Source organism: Narcine bancroftii, chromosome 3 (assembly GCF_036971445.1).
Source record: "Narcine bancroftii isolate sNarBan1 chromosome 3, sNarBan1.hap1, whole genome shotgun sequence".
In the NCBI taxonomy this organism is placed as follows: Eukaryota; Metazoa; Chordata; class Chondrichthyes; order Torpediniformes; family Narcinidae; genus Narcine; species Narcine bancroftii.
In genome coordinates this window covers 107,204,943-107,228,044 of record NC_091471.1, presented here as the reverse complement: position 1 = coordinate 107,228,044, position 23,102 = coordinate 107,204,943, and the positions used below count along the sequence as shown (strand labels likewise).

At 41.7% G+C, this 23,102-nt stretch overlaps 1 long non-coding RNA gene across 1 annotated transcript; it reads right to left on the bottom strand.

Moving 5' to 3' along the window:
- Positions 1 to 5,082: 5,082 nt before the first annotated feature.
- LOC138756184 (uncharacterized) lies at positions 5,083 to 17,575 on the bottom strand. The gene is made up of 3 exons (XR_011352835.1): positions 17,394 to 17,575; positions 7,034 to 7,096; positions 5,083 to 5,194 (listed from the first exon to the last, which is right to left on the bottom strand). It is a non-coding gene; the product is annotated as an uncharacterized lncRNA (long non-coding RNA).
- Positions 17,576 to 23,102: the final 5,527 nt, after the last annotated feature.

Genomic DNA, 23,102 nt, shown 5'->3' with positions numbered 1-23,102 from the left:
CTTTCAAACATCTCCTTAACTCCATGCTTCTTATATCTAATGTACGCCTCCCTTTTTCTTCGAACCAAGTTTCCAATATTCCTTGAAAACCACGGCTCTCTCAAACCTTTTGCCCCTCCTTTTAACCTAACAGGAACATAAAGCTTTTGCACTCTCAAAATCTGATCTTTAAAAGACTTCCATCTCTCTACTACATCCTGCCCATAACACAAATTGTCCCAATGCACACCCTGCAAGTCCTTTCGCATCTCCTCAAATCTAGCTTTTCCCCAATCAAAAACCTCAATCCTTGGCCCTGATTTTTCTCTTTCCATAATGACATTGAAGCTGATGGCATTATGATCACTGGACCCGAAGTGCTCGCCAACACTAACCTCCGTCACTTGACCCATCCCATTTGCCAACAGTAGATCTAACACTGCTCCTTCTCTGGTCGGCATCTCTACATATTGTTGTAAAAAACTATCTTGCACACATTTCACAAACTCTAACCCATCCAGTCCTTTCACAGAATGTGTTTCCCAATCTATATGTGGAAAATTAAAATCTCCCATAATTACAACCCTGTGCTTATCACAAATATCTACTATCTCCCTACAGATTTGCTCCTCTAGGTCTCGGTCCCCTCTGGGTGGTCTATAATACACCCCTACAAGTGTAACCTCTCCTTTCCTACTCCTCAGTTCCACCCAAATAGCCTCTGTGGATGTGCCCTCTAATCTATCCTTCCTAGGCACCGCTGTAATATTTTCCCTGACAAGCAATGCAACCCCACCTCCTCTTGCCCCTCCGACTCTATCACACCTAAAACAACGAAACCCAGGGATATTCAGTTGCCAATCACATCCCTCCTGCAACCATGTCTCACTAATCGCTACCACATCATACTTCCAAGTATCAATCCACACCTTCAGCTCATCCACCTTTTTTACAATACTCCTGGCATTAAAATATATGAATTTCAGGGATTTCCCAATTTTTAATCCCTGTTTTCCCTCATCTTTAAGAACAACATTATTTACTTTTCCTGCCAATTGCCCTTCATCTTCTTCCAGAGCATTTCCCTTCTCTATCACCTGCCCATCCATATTCAAATACTTACTACAAACTTTCTTTGTTTGCATTCCTTACTGCTCTGTACTATTTTGTTGGTGGTGGAGAGGTTTTCATCCCCTTCACGAGTCTCATAATGTGGTCTGGCACGTTGTCTCAGTACGGAAGAGAGAGAGAGAACACCAAAGGAGCTCTTTTCAATTGTTCTACAGTTGAATGTTATTCTAATTTATATAACATAACCTTTACTTGTGGCAGATGGAATTTCATTTAATCTACGATTAAGCTTATACTACAAATTAATGCTCAACAACATCAATGGATCAATGGTTAACTATATGAGATGGTTGTTGGAGGTAACATCATCCCCCAGCTATGTTAAACTAAGCACTATTAATGTTAATATGTGTAAATACCAGAGACTTGGGTGAGTAGGTGAAAGAGGGGGAGAGGTTGTGTGCTGGTGACTCTATCACAAGAGCTCTTCAGAGTTTACACCTTGTAAGACAACCATGAAGTGAGTGGTCCTTGGATGCCTCTGTTCCACAAAGGCGATGGTTAGTCAACTATTTCATCTACAATCAAACGAAGACATTGCACTAGTGCGTCAGTAATACTTGAAAATGGATTCTTTGACCTTCAACTTGAATGTGTCAACTTGGGTGGTTCTGAGAACCTGCTGTTGATTCAGAGCTGCCTCTTGAGTGGACACAGGAGAGCGGGAGCAGACACAACACTGCTCTATAGGGTCCTTCCACCTGATTGTCATGTGTTGGTTCCATATAAACTTTAAAAACCCTGTTAGACCAGCTGATTTTTTTTTAAACATCCTGGAACCACAGAGGTCTGTGCCCAATACTGCGACACCTATGCTGACCAGCATACCATGAGTGGTTGCAGACTCCAGGGGAGCAGCAAACAGATGCAGGGCACCAGAAATGGGAGGGCAGCCCCTGTTGAGAAAGAGAAGCCTAGGAAATGACCCAACCGGAAGGTGAGGCAGTGGACTAGTGAAGTGTTCAGCAAGCAGCTGGTCACTTGTGGTCAAAAGATTCACATCAGTTTGCAGGCTGCTGCAGACTAGCTCATGGGAGCCAGTGTCAGTACCAGGTTTCAAGAGGGTACTGAAGTCAAGAAGGGCTCTTCTGAAAATTTGTGACCTATATGGAGGTTTTGGATCTGGTGATGCCAAGAGATTGAAGAGAACTCTGTGAGCCTGCAGGGGCTGGGGGAGAATTGGAGGGAAATCCACAGACACTCAGTGTCTCTGAAGGGAATGTTTTTTGCTTCATTTTCTCTTCTCTTATTATTGGGAGTGCCAGGTAATGGTCATGGCAACTCCTTACAGCAGGCAAATGTGGAAGTATATCATCCATATTACATTTTCTGCATAATTACATGACAATAAAAGTGACTTTGGGACCTTTTTTTCTCCTAAACTGGTGGAGGTGGCATGAGCAATACCATAGATTTCCATTCTTGGAGCTACAGTATATCTAGGAGGTCAAATTCTGAACAGAAACAATGCTCCATTTTGTATTAACTGATAGAGAAACCTTCTACAATAGAAGTCCGAAAATCTACACTGCTCGAGGATTGGATCAGTCCAGATTTTCCACATTCTCGGGCAGTACTTTTAAAATTTAAATTTAAGGAGGTAAAAGGAAGAGATAAACAGGTAAATTTTGATAGCTTGTCCACTAGCAAATAGAACTTTATTCATTTATCAACATGAGCAGTTTTAAAGAAAGATAAAGTCAACACTGACAGAAATGTAAACAACATTTTTTCATTACATAAAAAAAGTCATGTAATGCTTGAAATTATGTTTAAGCATGAACTTGGTAAAAGAAAAATACAGTGAACAAATGAATTTCTTTGTAATAAGATTACCTGTATTAAAGCATGGTCACTGGTTACCACTCTGCTACTCTGGTGCTTATACATGTACACACGTACGCACACGTGTAAAAAGTTTGAGAGTTTTTTTTAAAGTCCATATACTGAGGTGGTCTGGATTTCCTGCATCCAGATTTTTGGACTTCTACTATAAATTGGACTGTATTTTTTGTTGTATTTCTGCAATTTCTGCAAAAAATAATTTTACTTGAAGAACAGCAAATTGCACCCACGTCTTATAAGCTGTGACTATCACCTTGTAATTCATTCACTGCTATTAAGATTGTATTAATTATTTTAGAGACATTGGTTAGGATGAAAAACAATCAATCACAAGTATATTGTCCCATTACAGTATTAACATAAATAACATATTTCATAAATGAATAATTCCTGGCCTAAAGCATCCTATCGTGCTTCCCATTTTGTCAAAACGCTGCAAGAAAACAAGAATAATTGTTATTCGTACAGAGTGGCCTAGATTTTGCAGCGATATAATAACCATGCTTGCTCTTGACCTAAAAGGAAGGTGCCCATCAATATCTGACAAAACTGGAGAAAGTAAAGCAATTGCAGATGCTGGAATCTTAAGCAAGCAATTAGAAGTTCAAGAGACTCAGCAGGTCAGGCAGTGACCTTGAGAGAAATGGACAGACAAAATTTCAGGCAGGGACCCAATTTCTTGGTGTGGATTTTCCATTTACCTTTGGCCTCTGCACAATGAAAGTAGAGCATGCAATATCATAAATGTCAGGAATTCAAAATTAATTTCTTTCATATGATTGAAGAGAGACAATTCCTCTACAGTGCACAAATCATTTATGGGCCTAGAAATTGTTCAGAAATATCTGAAATTTAGTCAGGCGATTCTCCATGATTGCATGTTGGAAGATGATAAAACAATGCAAATTGGGAAGAAATACTTGACACCTGTCAACAACTTCATGACTTCTACCATAAACCTCAAGCTTGTGGAAATATATCTGTAGTTTTTGTCACTTTCTTGATGCAAAGGTTTTGTCATTACAATTGCAAAATCTGCTCCCTTCTTGTATTAAACCACAAGAAGCTTGATTATAAAACTGCAGATTAGAGGAGTCGACCTCTGTGAGTAATTAACATTGCAAGCTGTTGGAATTTTACTTGTCAGCTTTGATTGCACTTCAACCCGCATAGTAATTTTAAGGAAAGCTAGCAGCTCTGTCGTCTACTGAATATATTAGAACCATACAATGAGTCTGCTCAAGTTAAAAGGTGCACCTTTTTTGAGGTAATGTGTCACAATAGAGTTGAGTAAAAATAGATTCATGTGCTCTAAGTAAATAAAAAATGCTACATGCCTCACATTTTCCACAAGAAATTCTCAATCTGTTTTACACAACTCAAGGAAAAGGAGATACATTAACTGTGAACCAGTTAAAGGTTGTTTGAAAGAAAGGAAGATTTGCATCTTTCTAGTCCCTCTCAGTTCATAGCAGAGCACTTTGTAATCGTCCTTTAGCTGTCTAGGTCCAATTGTAATATCAGAAATGTTGCATTCAACTTGTCCAAAACTTGCTCCCATGACAGCAAAGTCACAGTAATTAGATAATTTGTTTCATAGTAAATAAAACTTTTGAACCTGCTTATTCATGCTCAGTGCACAAAGAAATCAAAAGTCCAGAAGGAAGCAAGCTGCAATAGTTGACAAAAAATATTCCTTGTTATAAATTTCCATGTGAATGTGATTATCTTGAGAAATAATAAGATAATAAATGGATCCATCTATGGAGTGAGGGAAACCATTGTATATATGTAACTAGAAGTCTTGACCATTGTTAATAGAAGCTATGCAAAGATTAGGTTCTAAAGTAAGATATATTGCATGAATGAATATTGTTAAAGATGCTGCATAAAACAAAAATAAATCTTGAAGTTGTGTGGCAATTAACAAATACTTGATTCCAGTAGCTACGATTTGTACAAGTGCAGAACATAGAAAAAATGTTGAAGTAAATGTCAGAAACTCTGGATTCCAGATTATCAGCCCAGTTTCAGAGATCAGAAACAAGATACATTTCATGATCTACATTCATTAATTTATTACCTCGGCAAAGGTCTCTTCAAAGTTGCTGATATTATCCGTCTCGATTTCTTCCCTGAGCAATTCTTCCTGAATTGTTAGAGCGAGTCTATTCCAGCAGCTTCACTCAGCTGAGCTTCACCATGTTTCCCTTCTTGGCTGACTCTTGACCCACTTGTACTTCAACAAAAAAAAGAACATCCTTACCTTCCATTTTTGTAGCTTCAGAACTCGATCAGAGTTTCTAAGGTTTCGCAAAGTTGCCGAAGGAATGCAAGTGCTTGAATATGAGCCTTTCTAGTTCTTCCTTGATGCATGTGTTATCGTCCTTATCATCTCTCCTTGCGGCTCACCCCCACCCCCACCCCCCCCACCCCGATGTCAGAAGCAAGTTTTTTTTCCCCCAGCCATATTGGGAATTCCTTATTATATCTGAGCATCCAAATTGATAACTAATTGCATCACTTGTGATGTTTACCACTAACAGCTCTCCAGAGTTTAAGCTTGCTCTTCTACAATTTGAAAATTGTGTTTTTAAATAACTCTGTTAAATTAGATCCATTATGTGCAGCTTCTTACAAAAAATCCCAATGAACAAATTAAAATATTTGTCCGAGCTTCTCTCAAAGCCCCTGCCACCTCCTTCAAAATCTAGGAGATATTAAATCTGACTATAGAGCTACCTGGACTTAGAGTCCTATTAGTTTTGCCTCCCCTATTCCCTTTGAGCCAGGTTAGCAATCTATTAGAGTGTCAATTTTGTCTGGAATGGAAAGCACAGATCCAAATAGCTCACAGTTAAAAATAGAAACATGATACCTATGCACTTTTCATTATTATCATTTTGCTCAAAACAGACTTTAATGCCCCACAGTCATCCTGTAACTGATGTCTAGCAGTTTTGACATAAATGCTAAAAAAAAATTACTCTAATTTGGCATAACACCTCACTTCTTTGCATTAATTGTTTTCTTACCCCTTTGCTTGAAAAATTATGAACCATTTGATAAGTTTTAAGCTGTCTCCTTTAGAGTGCAGATCGCTAAACTAATTTTATATGGTCAAAATGTTTTTTTTTGCCAGTCAGCACTAGTGGTTCAAGGGTAAAATTCTCATCCCCCATGCAAGGGACCTGGGTTCAATTCCCAGCCAATGCAAGAAACATAGTGGCTGAGTGGGAGAATGGATCATATGGTGGATTACATGGGCCACATAGTCTACTTCTGCTCCTATGTCTATCTTATGGTCCTTTTTTTCTATGTAGCATTCCTCCTCAATAGGGTTCATGAGCCTTTGTAGATGGCTAACTCGCCAGCTTTGAAAAATGAGCATCAGGAATGTGATAAGTGATTAAGAGATACCTGTTTGACATATTTAAGTGTAAATTTAGACAGGCCTCTCCACCCCACACTCCCGTGCTGTCAAATATCCCAATTATCCTACAACCCTTGTACGCTTTGAAGGGTGGGAGGAAACTGGAGTACCCCGAGGAAAGACGGGGAGTGCCGGACTCAAACCATATCACTGGGGCTGTAATAGCATTGTGCTGACCACAACACTAACCATACTGACTTGTACAATAACTGGTAAATGATAATCTTGTACTCAAAGGAACAAAATGTCTTTAGGGTTGACAATAGGTAGCCATCATTTAACTCCAGCAAATGAGGCAAATTTTAACCCTATTGCATTTCTGCGGCTTTGGCCTCATACACATTCTCTTCTGTTCCCAGCTTTTCATGCAGAATTAAGAAGAAATTATCAAATGCCTTTCAGCTTTTGTTTGTCTACATTATGCAGGAATAATTGAATTCTCCCATCACCTCAACCTTATTTCAATGGCTGCTTTAGCAATTTAATTACATAGATGCTGAACCTTATCTTTCTCTTGAATTATTGATAGCATGCTCAGAATATCTGATGATCTCCAAATGGAGCCAAAATACATCCCATTGCTTTCTGAACTTCGTTTTACTGCACTTATCCACTTTTATATATTTTTACAATTCATCTCCTTACCTATCTATTCCATTCTCAGCAAAACATTTTAACATCAGGGTAGCAGAGTGGTGTCTTTAAAATCTGAGGCAGATAATCAGAACTGACATGTTAGCATGGAATTCAGAAACCCGTACTTCCACAGATGCTGTGCTTTGGACAAGCTGTTAAATTGTAACTCCTAGAGACCCCTTAAGTGGATGTAAAGGACTTAATGGAACTACTTGCAGCGGTGAAGTTTTCTGATGCCTTGTCAGATATTTAGTTCTCTATTACCAGGTTAAATCAGATGATTTATCTTATTATTGGTAAACTAGAAGTGTTTAACAGGTCGTGCAGCATCTAATGAGAGGATATAGATAATTTTCCAGTTCACTCCTAATTATGGATCTCATCTATACACAAAATGGCCATTACATATGTCTATGATCTTTTTTACATTTCAAAGTACTCTGGAAGGCATTTGAGAATCATAAAACTATAATATATCCCTTCATTTCAATGCATATTAAATAGAGACCTTTCATCATTATCCATCTGATTCTGAGGAGTGACCCTCCACAAGTGATGTCCATTCTTTTTCTCTCTCTCCACCCATACAATCTAACCTAAGAGAATATTTCCAACGTTCTCCAATTTCATCTCAGATCTCAGAATCTGCAGTATTTTGCTTCTATAGTTTGAACTTCAGAGATCCTGTAACTCTTTACTCCCCCACTTTTTGTTTGACCTTCCATTTGCACATCCACCAATGATTAGTAAACCTTCACCACCCCTCCTTGCACCACATCCAGAAATCTCTTGATCTTCAACTGTTTACACTCATTCTTATTGCTTTCTCCTTCCCCACTCCCTTTCACTGTGGAAAAAAATCATCTTTGATTCCCAACCTCCCTCAGGTCTGAAAGGTCATCAAGCAGAAAGGTCAGTGTTGCTTCTCTCCATAGGTGATACCTGAAAAGCTGAGTATTGTTATTAAATTTTGAATATCATTTCTTTGCAAGGACCTTGAGTTTAAGGATTTTATCAGAGCATAAATTTTAATTCATTTATTTAATTTCAGATGCTTGAGGGACGTGATAAATATTTATCTCGGGATTCAGGGAGCCTAAATACAGTCTGCTGGAGGAACTCAGCAGGTCAAGCAACATCAGTGGAAGGAAAAGAATGGTCAATGTCACAGGCCAGAATCTTTGCTTCCTCAGTCCTGATGAAGAGATCAGGCGCAAAATGGTGGCGATTCTTTTTCTCCCACTGTCATTCTTCAACCTGCTCAGTGCCTCCAGCAGATTGTGCTTGGCTTCAATTCCAGCATCTCGTGTGTCCTTCTGAGAGCCTATTGAGTTCACCTGGTTTATATTCTGTCGGTGTAAAAAAAAGGTGTTTAAATTTGTAGAATGCCATTTATGAATACAAATAATTCAAAAGTAAATGAAAATAATTTAGTCTCCATAATTTGCTCTATTTGTCCAGTTTCCTTTCAATGCAGTTATCAGAAAATTAATATACACAGATCAGGGTGCAGTTTGGGAGGATATAAATGACACCAGCACAGGCTTGAACAGTCAAATGATTGTTTGTGGTGCTGCGATTTTATTGATGTTGTATCTGTGCCATATATTTTACTAGTTGCTTTCATAGACAGTATAAAGTCAACTTGGTGCTTTAGGTGCTGCAGCAGTTGTGTTTGCCTTTTGGAAAATGGTTGCTTTGAGGGAAAATAAGATATGTAAATCTTCCTTTAAACATGTCTATGCAAAGTCATTATGAGTTTCATTACAAGAAAATATGGAATTGAATTTTAATATATAAGAACACAATAACAATTTATAAAAAATATATCTAAATAGTATTCTAGATTGAGGTCTAAAGTTTATATTATAAATGATACCCATGCTATTTTTGTGGGACAAATTACAATTTGATTTGCCTGACTATCCAATTGAACAATCCATTCCTATTCCAAGCGCAGTGTGAAGTTCAACTGAAGGCAGACAAGATCCATCAGATCAAAATGCCTTCAACAGAACCCCACCACTTTACAGAATTAACATTTACTATCGAGATTGTTCTGTCCTGGATGCAGGACCAGCGCTACCATTAGGTCAACTAGGCAGCTGCCTAGGGTGCAGACCTCAGAGGAGAGAGCAAATTGTGCCCACAGTTCAGGTTGACCAGGGGGAGGGTTTGGAGCTGGCATCACGAGCTCAGGTCTGCACCTGTAAGACGACTGCTGAGGGGACAGATCGGCCTTTGGAGTCAGGTGTTGGGAGCTCCGGTCACCCGAGTTGGGAGCTCCCGATGCTTGATTCTAAACCCTCCCCTTGGCCTACACTGGAAATCCTGAAGCTTGAGTCCTGACTCTGAACCCTCCCCTGTCCCCTCGGCCTACCACACATGCACTTTGGAGTCCAATGTGTGTGTGAGGTAGTAGACCAAGGGGAGGGTTCAGAGTCGACGTCGGGAGCTCTGGTGTGTGTATGTAGGCTAATTGCCAAGGGGAGTCTCATGTAAGCCTAAATGTGTATTTGGCTATTTAAATGTAAAATATTTACATTTATTGTTCCAATTATTCTAATATTGTTTTGAGCAATTTATTAAGATTTCATCAAGAAAAGTCAGTCAGTCCATGACTGGCCCCTTTTAGAGGATCATAATTCATGAGAAGAGGAACCAAGCAGGTTTGAGACCAAGATGGTCCAGGGTAACTTGTTAAGAATAGTTCACAACAGGTACTAGCTGGCTTTTAACAGCAGAATAAATATCAATGTTCATAAATGAGAAATAAAAATATATAAATTCTTAAAAGAAATCAACTCAGCAATTACTCCATGATTTTTTTTTGTCTTTATATCAGTGATTTTGTTTATCCTAGTTGTCAGTTTCATAAAGCATGAGAACTTCAAAAGGCAGACAATCAGAAAGCCATTCTTGAATTTCCATCTATGAAGCCATGGTGAAATTATATAGTTACATTTCTCTATCAATGGATTGCAAGTTCTCCCAGTTGTTGGTGTTGTGTAATATGGAGATATCATCCTTCCAGACAGTTCTTAAAGAGACATGTAATCAACGTTATTATTGCTCTGGTTAATGTTGTCTCACAGTGGTGCAATTAATAAAGCTACTACCTCACAACTCCAGCGACCTGGCTTCTGCCCTCAATTCTGGCACGATCTGGGAGCAGTTTGCATATTCTCCTTGCAACCATGTGTGGTGTGCCTGCAGTTGCTTGGACTGCGCACTGGTGCATGTCCGGGACAGGGCGACAAATGAGTCATTGAGTTCCCTGGGCCTACACTGGATGTCATAGCTGAACATGGCCAGCTCAACCCTCCAGCACATGATCTTGTCATTCTTGATCTTGCCCCTATGGGTGGTGCCGAACATGAATGCCACCATGCGCTGGTCAGTGAGAAAGATGAACCTCCTGCCTGCCAGGTAGTGGCGCCAGTGACGGACAGCTTCCACAGTTACCTGGGCCTCCTTTTCGATGACAGAGTGCCTGATCTCTGAACCGTGAAGAGCCCTGGAGAAATAGGCCACGGGTCTGTCCCTTACTGAGAGTGGCAGCGAGCGCAACATCAGAGGAATTGCAGTCCACCTGGAATGGGGTGTTTTGATCCACGGCATGCATCATGGCGATGGCGATGTCTTATCTGATGCAGGTGAAGGCCGCTTGTGCCTCTGCGGCGAGTGAAAGGTGGTGCCCTTGGCCAATAGCTGGACCTTGTCAGAGAAGCGGGCACCCACTGGGAGCAGTAAGAGAAGAGCCATAGGTACCTGCAAAGGGCCTTGAGCGTGTGGGGAGCGGAAGTTCCATTAGAGGGTGCATGAGTTTGAGGTCAGGACCAATGGCATCATGTTCCATGATGCAACCCAGGATGGTGAGGCGGGTGGTGCTGAACACACACTTCTCCCTCTTATAGGTGAAGTTTAACACCTCGACCATGTGGAGAAATCTCTCCCGGTTGGCATCATGGTCCTGCTGGTCATGGCCACAGATGGTGACATTGTCGCTTTTAGTTTGTGCCAGTCTACCATGTGGTCCATCTCCTGCTGAAAAATGGAGACTCCGTTTATGACCCCAAACAGGACCCAACAGAACTGGTAGAGGCTTTCATCTGCCTCAAAGAAAGTATAAGGTTTATCCTGGCTGTGGATAGGGATTTAGTCGTAGGCTGACTTCAGGTCAATGGTGGAGATGACCCAGTACTGGACTATGTCATTGACCATGTCAGCGATGAGGTATCCAGCTAGGTGTATCGGTTGATGGTCTGGGTTATAATTGATTAACATCCTTGGTTTGCTGCCCCTTTTTACTACTAGGACATGGGCTCTCCAGGGACTATTGCTGGGTTCTATAACTCCCTCAGCTAGTAGTCAGGCTGTACAGTAGTGCCTGCTTTTGGTTTGCTGTCTGGTGTTAGGTAATTGAAGAGGGATGGTGGGGATACCCGAAGGGTGGAGAGTCTGCAGGTGGATTTGGAATGGTCACTGCATGATGAGTGGGGGGAAGGCAGGAGTGAGGCTGTGGAGGTTACACAGGAAGTCTCGGCCCAGGATAACTTGGGCACAGAGCTTGGGCATGACCAGTCACCTAAACCCTTGGTATGTCTCCCTCCCACTATCAAGTTCATTGAGCAGCACCCCTGTGGCGTGATCAAGTGACCCTTGGATGCAAAAGTGATGGGGAGGTTTGCTGGGTACACTCTGAGTTTCATTGTCCTGACCACATTCGGATGCGCAAAGCTCTCAGTACTACTGCATTTTGTTACCTTCCCATTGACAGCAATGTCCATAATTGAGCACCCGAGTCCATAGGGAATGTCCTCCATCAGTGTAGTGGATGCTAGGACTACCTCAGGGACTGAGTCACTGCTCCCCGATGGTTCTAGCGAGCAGCAGCCAGAGGGTGACTTTTGGTGTGTGGGGTGCAATGAGTGCACAATTCTGAGGACGCATGTGTAGACTGCAATGTCTGGTTGGCGTGCTGGTTCAGCTTAGGTCATGCGGCTGGGCATAGGTTGTCCCATAATGGTGGCGCCCAAGGGGTGTGCACGGCGTTGGCTCAACCCGGTGGCCTGGACGGAAGTGACGTAATTGGTGTGGGTGGAAATCCAGACAGAAGTGACATCATTGATGTGGGCAGAAGTTGGGTGATGAAAGGTGGCAGCACCCATGATGAGCACACCCGCTACTCACATGTGGAGGAGCCCATAGGGTCAGAAGGCACTCCCAGCTAGTCGCAGAGTGCCGCAGCGCTCCCGGTGGGTTTGGAGAGTCACTCTTTAGCAGTGCGAGTTCCTCATGGGGCAGTTCTTTTGGGAGCACCTGCCTGACCCACCCTAGGACCCACAGTGCTTACAGCAGTGACTGGCATCAGCGGTGGCTATCGTCTCTTCCTTGTGGGGCCCTTCAGCGACTGCTGCTGTCGTTGGCGTTAGCCAGGCCGGTGAGTAGGGGAGGTGAGCATCGAAGACCTCCACATGGTGAGCTGCAGCTTCTAGGGAGCTTCCATAATTCTGAAGAAGGAGGCATTGTTCTCCTCCAACAGTCTCTGTCAAGTTGCTCTCAACTGCAGCCCTCACGCGCATGCTTCTCGGATGAGACGCTCCACTTCCACAGCAGTCACGCCAGCTTCAATGGTGCACAGGTATGCTAGCTCTCACAGTGCCCCCAGGTAAGCATACGTCATCTCACCAGGCTGCTGTACTCTGCTGCTGAGCAGGTATTGGGCCTGGAGCATATTTGTCACGGTCTGGTACATACCTTTCAGGGTGGCCATTGCAGGTTCAAAGTCCGTGCACGGGGACCAGTTTGGTGTGTAGGACCATGAGCTTTTTCTGGTTCGTATTGATGACTTCCTCTTGAGTGTGAATAATCACCTCAATTGCATGCTTCCAGATCTCAGAGGATGCTGGAGTGTCTGGGCACTGAGGGTCTATGTCTAGCCTCTCAAGGGTGATAAATCTCTCCATGGTCCTCAAAATTTTAAGATCATTAAATTGTGATGCGCTGTGGTGCAGCAAACAAACATAATACTTGAGAAGACTGTACTACAGGCTTTAATTAGCTTAAAGTTGAATACCAGGTCTTTGTAGACTCTGGTTCCATGTGCTGAACTGATTTAGGAAGGGGCTGGCTCGAATCTTTATATAGGCCAGTGATTGATGGCTGGCACAGTGGGGCCAACCTCCCAGGTTGCCTACCTGCAGTTGCAGTGGTTGCACCCTGCAGTAGGCCGGTAAGAGAGCGGCTATATTAGTTGCTGTATCACCCCACCATGTGAGCACCCTCTGGATGTTTCAGTTTCCTCTTGAATCTCAAAGATGTGGGCATTGCTGTAGTGTGTAAGTGAGTTGTAGAATCTGAGAGGAAAAGATAGAAATGTGGGAAAATACAAAAAGGGAAAAGCATAGATTTGTAAAAATGGTTAGGGGAAAGTCAGAGCCAACTTGATGGATCAAAGGGGCCTTTTTATACTGCATCATTCTTGTGGAAAAAGTGGACACTGGAAGCTATAAAGACTTAAGGTGTGTGAAGTAAAAGGTTTTAATGTCGTGTTGCCCTTGGCGGAGGTATGCATTCTACTGAGTGCCCTCTTGTTCAAAGTGATTTGCATGCCAAAATGTTTTCTTTTGTATTTGAGAAAGATAATCAAAGATTGATGTATTACTTATTCTTGCAATTAAAAATACATTTAGCAGTTTCAAATTTTGTGCTTTTCATTTTTTCCACAAAACATCTGTTTTTGAACATTGAAGTTGGCAAGTTTTGGTGGGGGGTGGGGTGGTGTGAGTAGTTGGCCTCGCCTGGGATGCAAAATGGTCTGGCGTCAGCCCTGGCTGGATGAGCAATATAAAAAAACAACACAATTTAAATCTTGTGAAGCATGTGGAGGATTAAACAAGGTTCTTGACTCTGACTAACCATGTGGTAAATGAAATAGTGATATTTCCTCTGGCCATGCAATTGTAGCAAAACTGTAAATGAAAAATAATATGCTCGTGATTTCATAACAATTTTTTATTTACTGAAATAAATGCTAAAGGTGCAGGGAAATTATTTTACTAATATTTTAAAGCAGCTCCATTTTGCACACTTATTTTTCATCTACTAAAGCAAACCAAATCCACATATTCAGTCTCAGAACAGAGTACCCATGTGTGGCCAAAGGTACTGCAAGAGAGGATAGATGGGTCATGCATGTGTCAGTCACTGTAGTTTTATGAAATGTATTTCACAGTCACCAGGATTTTAAAGAAAATATTACACAGATTATTTTTTTCAAATGAATCTGAGTTTTCCTATTTGTATCACCAATCCTGTAAATTTTAATTCAGAGGTTCCACATGTGTTTGGAAATAAAGGACAGGACCAAGGACATTTTCTCTCGGCCCCCTTCCTGGCCAGAATGCTACATTTTAGCAGGGGAGAGAGAGAATGCTGCTGAAGGTGTGGATCTTAACGCTGTTTTTGCTTAACTTACTTTGCAATCTGACATGACTACTTCATGCTTAAAGTCATTCAGAAACAAAACATTTCCAACATGTCAAAAATTTAGATGGAACAAGAATTTGTGGTCATATATATTCCAAGCAATATTAGAGAAATAGTGTACGAGGGGGGGGGGGGAGGGGGGGGGAAGGTGGGGTGAAGAATCTTTTTATAGGCATTTTGTGCTCCCTGCTATTATTAAATATAGTCTTTTGTGTCCTCTAGCTGTTTCTGGTTTGTGATAATGGGGAGTTTTCTGAATGTAGTTGGATTTCTATTGTTTATAAAACAAGGCCTACACACCACTCCCCACCCTGCTCTGCTGGTTCTAATAAATAATTTAACTATCTAATCATCTAATCACATACTACTTTAAGTAATCCCTATGCCACCTGTGCTCTGTAATTAGTTAAGGGATTGCTTAAGGTGGTATGTGTGTAGGAAGGGAAGGTTGAGAATCACTTCTCTAGACCCAATTATTACTGAAATATTTTGCTTCAGAAATATTGTCATTGGCCCTTAAGAGAAACTTGTCCGTGAACTACTCTTTGCAGACGATGCCGCTTTAGTTGCCCATTCAGAGCCAGCTCTTCAGCGCTTGACGTCCTGCTTTGCGGAAACTGCCAAAATGTTTGGCCTGGAAGTCAGCCTGAAGAAAACTGAGGTCCTCCATCAGCCAGCTCCCCACCATGATTACCAGCCCCCCCACATCTCCATCGGGCACACAAAACTCAAAACGGTCAACCAGTTTACCTATCTCGGCTGCACCATTTCATCAGATGCAAGGATCGACAATGAGATAGACAACAGACTCGCCAAGGCAAATAGCGCCTTTGGAAGACTACACAAAAGAGTCTGGAAAAACAACCAACTGAAAAACCTCACAAAGATAAGCGTATACAGAGCCGTTGTCATACCCACACTCCTGTTCGGCTCCGAATCGTGGGACCTCTACCGGCACCACCTACGGCTCCTAGAACGCTTCCGCCAGCGTTGTCTCCGCTCCATCCTCAACATCCATTGGAGCACTTACATCCCTAACGTCGAAGTACTCGAGATGGCAGAGGTCGACAGCATCGAGTCCACGCTGCTGAAGATCCAGCTGCGCTGGATGGGTCACGTCTCCAGAATGGAGGACCATCGCCTTCCAAAGATCGTGTTATATGGCGAGCTCTCCACTGGCCACCGTGACAGAGGTGCACCAAAGAAAAGGTACAAGGACTGCCTAAAGAAATCTCTTGGTGCCTGCCACATTGACCACCGCCAGTGGGCTGATAACGCCTCAAACCGTGCATCTTGGCGCCTCACAGTTTGGCGGGCAGCAACCTCCTTTGAAGAAGACCGCAGAGCCCACCTCACTGACAAAAGGCAAAGGAGGAAAAACCCAACACCCAACCCCAACCAACCAATTTTCCCCTGCAACCGCTGCAATCGTGTCTGCCTGTCCCGCATCGGACTTGTCAGCCACAAACGAGCCTGCAGCTGACGTGGACTTTTTACCCCCTCCATAAATCTTCGTCCGCGAAGCCAAGCCAAAGAAAGAAGAATGAAACCGTGCACATAACAAGTCAATTAAATATGATTAAAACAGTGGTTTTCAACCTTTTGCTTTCCACCCACATACCATCTTAAGAAATTCCTTACTAATCACAGAGCACCTATGGCATAAGGAATATTTAAAGTGGTATGTGAGTGGAAATAAAAATATTGAGAACCACTGATCTAAGGAATTGTAAATCCACATAATTGATTCTGGTCCTCTTTCCTTGTTTTATGCCCTAAGTTTTAAAGTTGTTTAAAAACAAAACCTGGAAAATCAGAAAAGATATTTTAGTTTGTCTTCAAACTCAGCTGATGCTTTAAATAGATAGAGCTTAAAAAATCTAAAAGGTAATTGAGATGTCTTCAAGTGTGCCTCTCTCGAGCAATAGTTCAGCTACTGATACTGCAATTCTGATGGTTTGAATTGATGGTATGGAGACATGAATTCAAATGGCATAATGACATCTGGGAACTTAAACTCTTTTAATTAAATATATAACTAGTTTGGGGAAAAAACATCAGAAATGAAATAATTGTTTTGTGGTAAAAGCCCACCTGGTTCACTTGTGTCATTTGGAAGGAAATCTGGTGACCTTCAACATTTGGTTTTGTGACTAAGAATACACAAATATTGCTAATGTTTGATTGTCCTGTGAAATGAAAGAGCAAACCATCCTATTCAATAGGGCAATAAATATTGCTGCCAGTGATGTCCACAACCCAAGAATGAACAAAATAAAAATTCCAATCCAGAAAATGGCTAATCTTCAGTTTGTAGTATGTTCCACCAGGGTATGGTAAATAATAATCCATATGCATTTTCTCAGTGGAAATTCTGCATAATATTCACCATTATTGTTAATCATGATTGGTTGCCATTAGAAATATTCTGCTGATACTAATTCAAGAATACATCAGCATTTTCTTTCACAGTAGACTGATCATCCAAATATTATATAATAGAATTTGACAAATTAAATTTAATGGCACTTGATAAACAGATTGAATGAAAAAGGTCATCTTTTATTGCTTTTGGGAAAATGTATTTCAACTTATTTGATCAACCTTTGCAGTGTATGAAAATTAGATGCAATTTATTGTCCATTGTCAGGGAAATAAAATTATTATTTGAAGATTAAAGCCATCAGAATACCTAGAGAAGATGTTGTCGTTCATATTCAACAATCAGAATGGTAGTTACTGTGTAGATGATTCCAGATTGAGAATTCGATATTTCTATTTTTTGACATAGAGAATATCAGACGTGAAACACGAGTCACTCACTTCAATATGTGAGAAAGAATTCCGGTCTAATAGTAAGTTGCCACATTGTCCTTACCTTGGAATTGGATTATCTGAAGAATAAGGCATGATCTGCTACTAATTTCTATCCTGGGACAGAAATTCCAGATCTTCTTTGGAAAATGAGTTATATAGTACAGCCTCCTATCTTTCCCTTACTATTCAACCTGGTTTAGAGAATTATAGTTTTATTCTTTGATCTTTGACTAAAGGTGATAAAGCAACATTCCTTCCAATGAGCCAGATGCTTCAATGTTGAAACTACACACAAGGGGGGGGGGGGGGCAATTTCTTTTGTGTGCCATATGTCACAAAATCATGTGCATAATCTCATTATGTTTATTGAGTGATATAAAACTAATTTGCATGAGGGACTGGGGGAACAGCAGCATTGCAAGGCTGCTTTGAGACCATGGATTAGAGCTGTCTCAGGGAGGCAGCCAGCTAAAATGGTCATGTAATCAGTGACTAGCTTCATCAGCAAATGCATTGAAGAAGTCAACAAGACTAAATGTTTCACAACCAAGACTAATTGGAAACTATGGTTGAATCCAGAGGTCCAGGAACTACTCAGAGTTCTTGATGCTGCCTTCAGGACATGGGACAATATAGTACTAGGTTCAGCCAGTCCTGAACTCTTCTGTACAATCCAGAAGGCAGAATGTGGGTACGCATAGAGGATCCAAATACAGCTGTGCAACAATGAAGACACTAAGCACATGTGGCAGGGGATCGATACTGTAGCAGATCACAAGGCACCATTGTGAGTTAAAGATAACGACGCTTCCCTTCTGGACAGACTGAATATCTTCTATGTACAGTTCCTTGAGAAGAACAGGATGACGTTGAAGAAAGATCTGTGTCTCCCTGATGTACAGACCCCTGAATAGCTGTGGCTGAGGTGAGGAGAACCTATCCAAGATGAACCCACATAAGGCAGAGGGACCAGACAACAAAACTGGTTGGGTACTGAAGGTCTGTAAAGACCAATAGTCAGAGGTCTGCATGGACATCTTCAACACCTCACTGCAGCAATCCATTGTTGCCACAGGTTTCAAGACAATTATCATCATCCTGGTAATGAAGAGGGTGAAATTAACAGGTGTCAATGACTACCACCCTGTGTCATTGACCTCTACCATTATGAAATGCTTCAAAATCTGGTAATGGAATACATTACCACAGACGCTGGACCTATTTCAATTCATTTATAGAGGAAACCATTCCACTGACAATTCTATAGCTTTGTCCCTTCACTCTGTTGTGACCCACCTGGAGAACGACTCCTCATAGGCTAGGCTGCTGTTCATTGACATTAGCTCGGCATTTAATATGACCATTCCCAAGAGGCTGGTGGACAAGCTGTCCTTGATGGGACTCAACACCCATCCCTATAACTGGATTCTGGACTTTCTGAAGAAAAAGCATATTCTGTCTGGGTTGGTGGTGGTACGTCGACCACCATCATGCTGGCGTACCTCAGGGTGCATACTGACAGATGACAGCATCACCAGATCCAGCTGCAACAGTTTCATCAAGTTTGCAGATGACACCATAGTCGTCGGCTTCATCAGCAACAACGATGAATCGCACTAAAGAGAAGAGGTGGAAAATCTCATGATTATGGTGCAAAACGTAACAACATAAGTCTTAATGTGGGCAAGATGAAGGAGACAATGATGGACTTCAGGAGGACTAGAAATGACCACCCTCCACCACATATTATTTGCTGCAGTTGAGAGAGTAGGGAACACCAAGTTCCTTGGAGTTCACAACATCTCCTCACTTATCAGGTAGGTGAAACAGCGACTGCGTTTCATGAGAAGACTGATGTGGGCAATGTTACGGCCTACATTCATGGTTCTATAGGAGTTCTATTGAGAGCATTCTGGCCAGCTGCATTGTAGTGTGGTTTGTTTGCTGCATGAAATGGACTGGAGGTCAATCCACTGGACCATAATATTTGCAGAAAGGATCACTGGAGTCTCCCTTCATCTAGTCTCCCTCCCCTTTCCGCCACCCCACCCCCCCCCCCCCCCCCCCCCCACAATTGATGTGATCCACTGAGATCTTTGTCTGAAGAGAACATAGAAAATCATTGAGGACCCCTTCCACCCTGCACACAGCATCTTTCAGCTGCTCCCATCAGGAAAGTGATATAGGAGTATCAGAGCCAGCACCACTAGGCTGAGCATAGCTTCTTCCCGTAGGCAATGAGAATGCTGAGTGGCCAAGAGAACTGCTCTCTTTAATCATCTGAGACTTTCATTTTATGAATCAATATATATTTTTATTTGTTTATCTATTACACACGCACACACACACACACGCACACACACACACACACACACACACGCGCGCGCACACACACACACACACACACACACACACACACACACACACACACACACACACACACTCACTCACTCACTCACTCACTCACTCACTCACTCACTCACTCACTCACTCACTCACTCACTCACTCACTCACTCACTCACTCACTCACTCACTCACTCACTCACTCACTCACTCACTCACTCACTCACACACACAATAAATAATTGTCCTGCATATGTACTGTTTGACTGTATGCTATGTCCGGTTGTGTGCTTGTATAAGTGCCCCAAGGATCGGATTACACTGTTTCGTCAGGTTCTACTTGTGCAATCAGATAATAATAAGCTTGAATTGCCCTAATATTTAATCTTGTATCTTATAGAAGAAATTATTCACAAAATGAGTAATTCAAATAATGCATCCAAAGACAGATGTTCCAGTGGAAAAGTTTGCATGATTCATAAGAAAATCTATCCAGATTTGTCTAAGCAATCTGTTAAGATTTGGATTAGCTCTGCTTAAATGCTCATGCTGTTCTCGTGATGAAATAAAGCCATTTGATTATCTGATCAATAATGTTTTCTTATGCTGTTAACTAACAAAAAAAATCATTATTTATCCCTACTCACAGTTTTATAGGGGGTAAACTATATTTGTCTAATAAATGCAAATATTTGGGATCATGTGTGGATGAATATTGCAGGCACCTGGTAACCACCCTTTTGTGGCTTTGATCTGGAATTCAAATAAATCCTGAGATGAGAAGTGGCATTGTGACAATGCTACAGCATTTATGCTGGGTAATCTGCTTGAGAAACCCATTGGACTAAGGGCCGAGTGCACTGTTCCATTAACTTAATGGAGGATAAATAGCTGTGAAGGATAAAGCAAGAGATGTCTTATTAGATTTTTCAGTTTTGTTCTATATTACTGTGCTTTATTATTTTAAATTTATTTCCATTTTTTCTTTAATATATTAGTTTTAAATAGCTTTGGGATGTCTTTGAATTCAAAATATTTCATGTATTGAAGTTGCTACAAAGTGTTGGCCTTCAGAATTATCTAGTTGGTCTTGGAAATATTTCATGTGTTGTATCAGCACAGGTTTTGTTTAAGCTCAGGAGGGTGTGATGCTCAGGGATATGTTGAGTATCATGGATCAGAGAAGGATCAGGACTAGGGCATAGGTAGAGTGGGTAGTTGGTCAGCAGCATCAATGCTGCTAATGGTGAAGAGAAGATTGTGAGCATCTGTTGGAGGATTGTTTTCCAGGTTTTGGAAGGAGGATGGTGTTTGAGATTTACGCTGTAAACAAATTGGTATTCTGGTGGAGTTCAGATGTTTAGTGGATGGAAGGGAACGAGTTTTGAAGGATTGGTTAATGGGATTAGTTTGGATGTCTGGAATTGAGGTAGGTCAGGTGATGTTGAGTGGGTCAAGGTATGGACATCGGGTAATGGAAGGGGGAATTTGATGCGATGGGGGTATGTGAATGTTTGAGGTGATACATGAGCTTCGGAACTGGTTTGGGCATTTGTTTGTGTGGTGTTACACCTCTGGCCTACTGCAGGGGGCAACCTCTGTATCTGCAGGAGTGTAAGGGGACAGGACAACACCTGGCCGCTGTCAATCAGTCGGCCTGAATGGATCAAGCCCCACTCGGTCGGGTGTCAATCACCCTCCAGGATATAAGCCTGCACCAGCCTCCTGAGGCCTCGCTCAAGAGTTGCTGCAGCCACAGCCAGCCTGGCTCTGTGGAAGTCTTTGAGGATTAAAGCCTGTTGTACAGGTGTATGTCTGATTCTGGCTAACAGTGCACTACAGTTTGATGAAAGTTTGGGCCCTGTGGTGGGTGGAATATCTGGTTGGGTGAATGAGGGATGGAAAATCTGGTTGGGTTGAAGAGCTAGATTAGGCGATTGGATGGGGGGATTGATGGGTGAGGAGTTAGGGTAATGTGTGGAAGACTGGGTCAGGTGGAGTAATTGGTGGACAGAGAGTTGGGTTGGTGATGGATGGGCAGACTGGTGACTGGGATTTTGGTGGGTGGAGGTCAGTTTGTGTGATGAGTTGGTCAGACAAGTTTGGTGTTGGATGGGTGGAGGTTGGTGAGCATGGCAAGGTTTCAACATTTCTTAGGCAACCTCACAACAATTAAAAGTGAAATAAATATCTTACTCTGATCATCAATTTCATCTCTTGCAATTAAAAATAAATATGATATTCTGTGTGAAGCAGGTCATGTGATATTAAGTGTAAATTTGCCTTTTTATCTAGGAATATATGACTGTAATAGATGATGTTGTCCTTTGTGTTTCCATTGAGTTATTTTTCTAACCAGAGAAGCAGGGTTCTTTTGATTCATGAAGATTTCAGTCCAGCATGACACATTGCGACTGCGTATTGTAGCAATTCCCACTTTGCCCCATCCATATATGTCTTGTAACTGAAGATAAAGCATTGATCCAATTTAAACAGCAATTGTAAAGCAAAAAACTGAAACTGCTGAAAATACTGAAGAGACATGACACCATATATGGAGATGGCCTGCTTTTATGCAATTGAAACCGTATTTAGCTTATTTAGAAATGGTGGCCTTTTGGGCAAAATGTATTTAACATCCCTCTAGTTTTCAGAATTAAAAATGAGATTGACCAAGCCAATAGCAGTGGCCAAAAGAGAGGGAGAACATCTGGGGATGATAGTAAAAAAAATCCATTTGTATCAACATTATTTGTAACATGGAGTTTATTCAGAATGTGCTTAAATTGTATATGGACTTTGATGAAGTCAAGAATGTAATTGCTAGTTCCAAAAGGGCTGCTGCACCATGTTTTTTTTTGTGTAGAAGGGGAAAAAGTTTCATGTTCCCTTCTCTAGACCAATTACCTTCAACCAGGGTTTATACCATGTCTGCCCAAGATGCACTGGGAGCCATGGGCTCTCACTAAACTCATTAATTCAGAGATGGTTGAATGAATGAATGAATGTTGGGAAGATGTGTCCTATTAAACATTTTCTTGGTCAACCTCTGAGAATAACTTCTGTGGGAGTTTCAAGTTTGGAGGCAGCCTGCTTTTGTCGATGCTTCTGCGACACATACCTAATCTTGTCAGACGATGAGTCAACCATACAAATTCTGAGAGCATGTTGACCTTTACATGGGTGGGTACCTTGTATCCAATTCCCATTCACTTACTGTTGGCAGTGGGAAGATTTGCTGTTAACTAAGGGAGTAGCCACGCGTCCATACCTTTTTCTGCCATCATGTCTGCTGTTTCTCTTGATCAGATGACCTGCTCAAAAAAGCAACTTGAAATCTTGCGGCATCTCCTTAAAGTTGCTGCCTCTTTATCCACCACAGTTTTCCATTCTTTGGAACTCTTGTACAGATGGGGTGACCCTCAT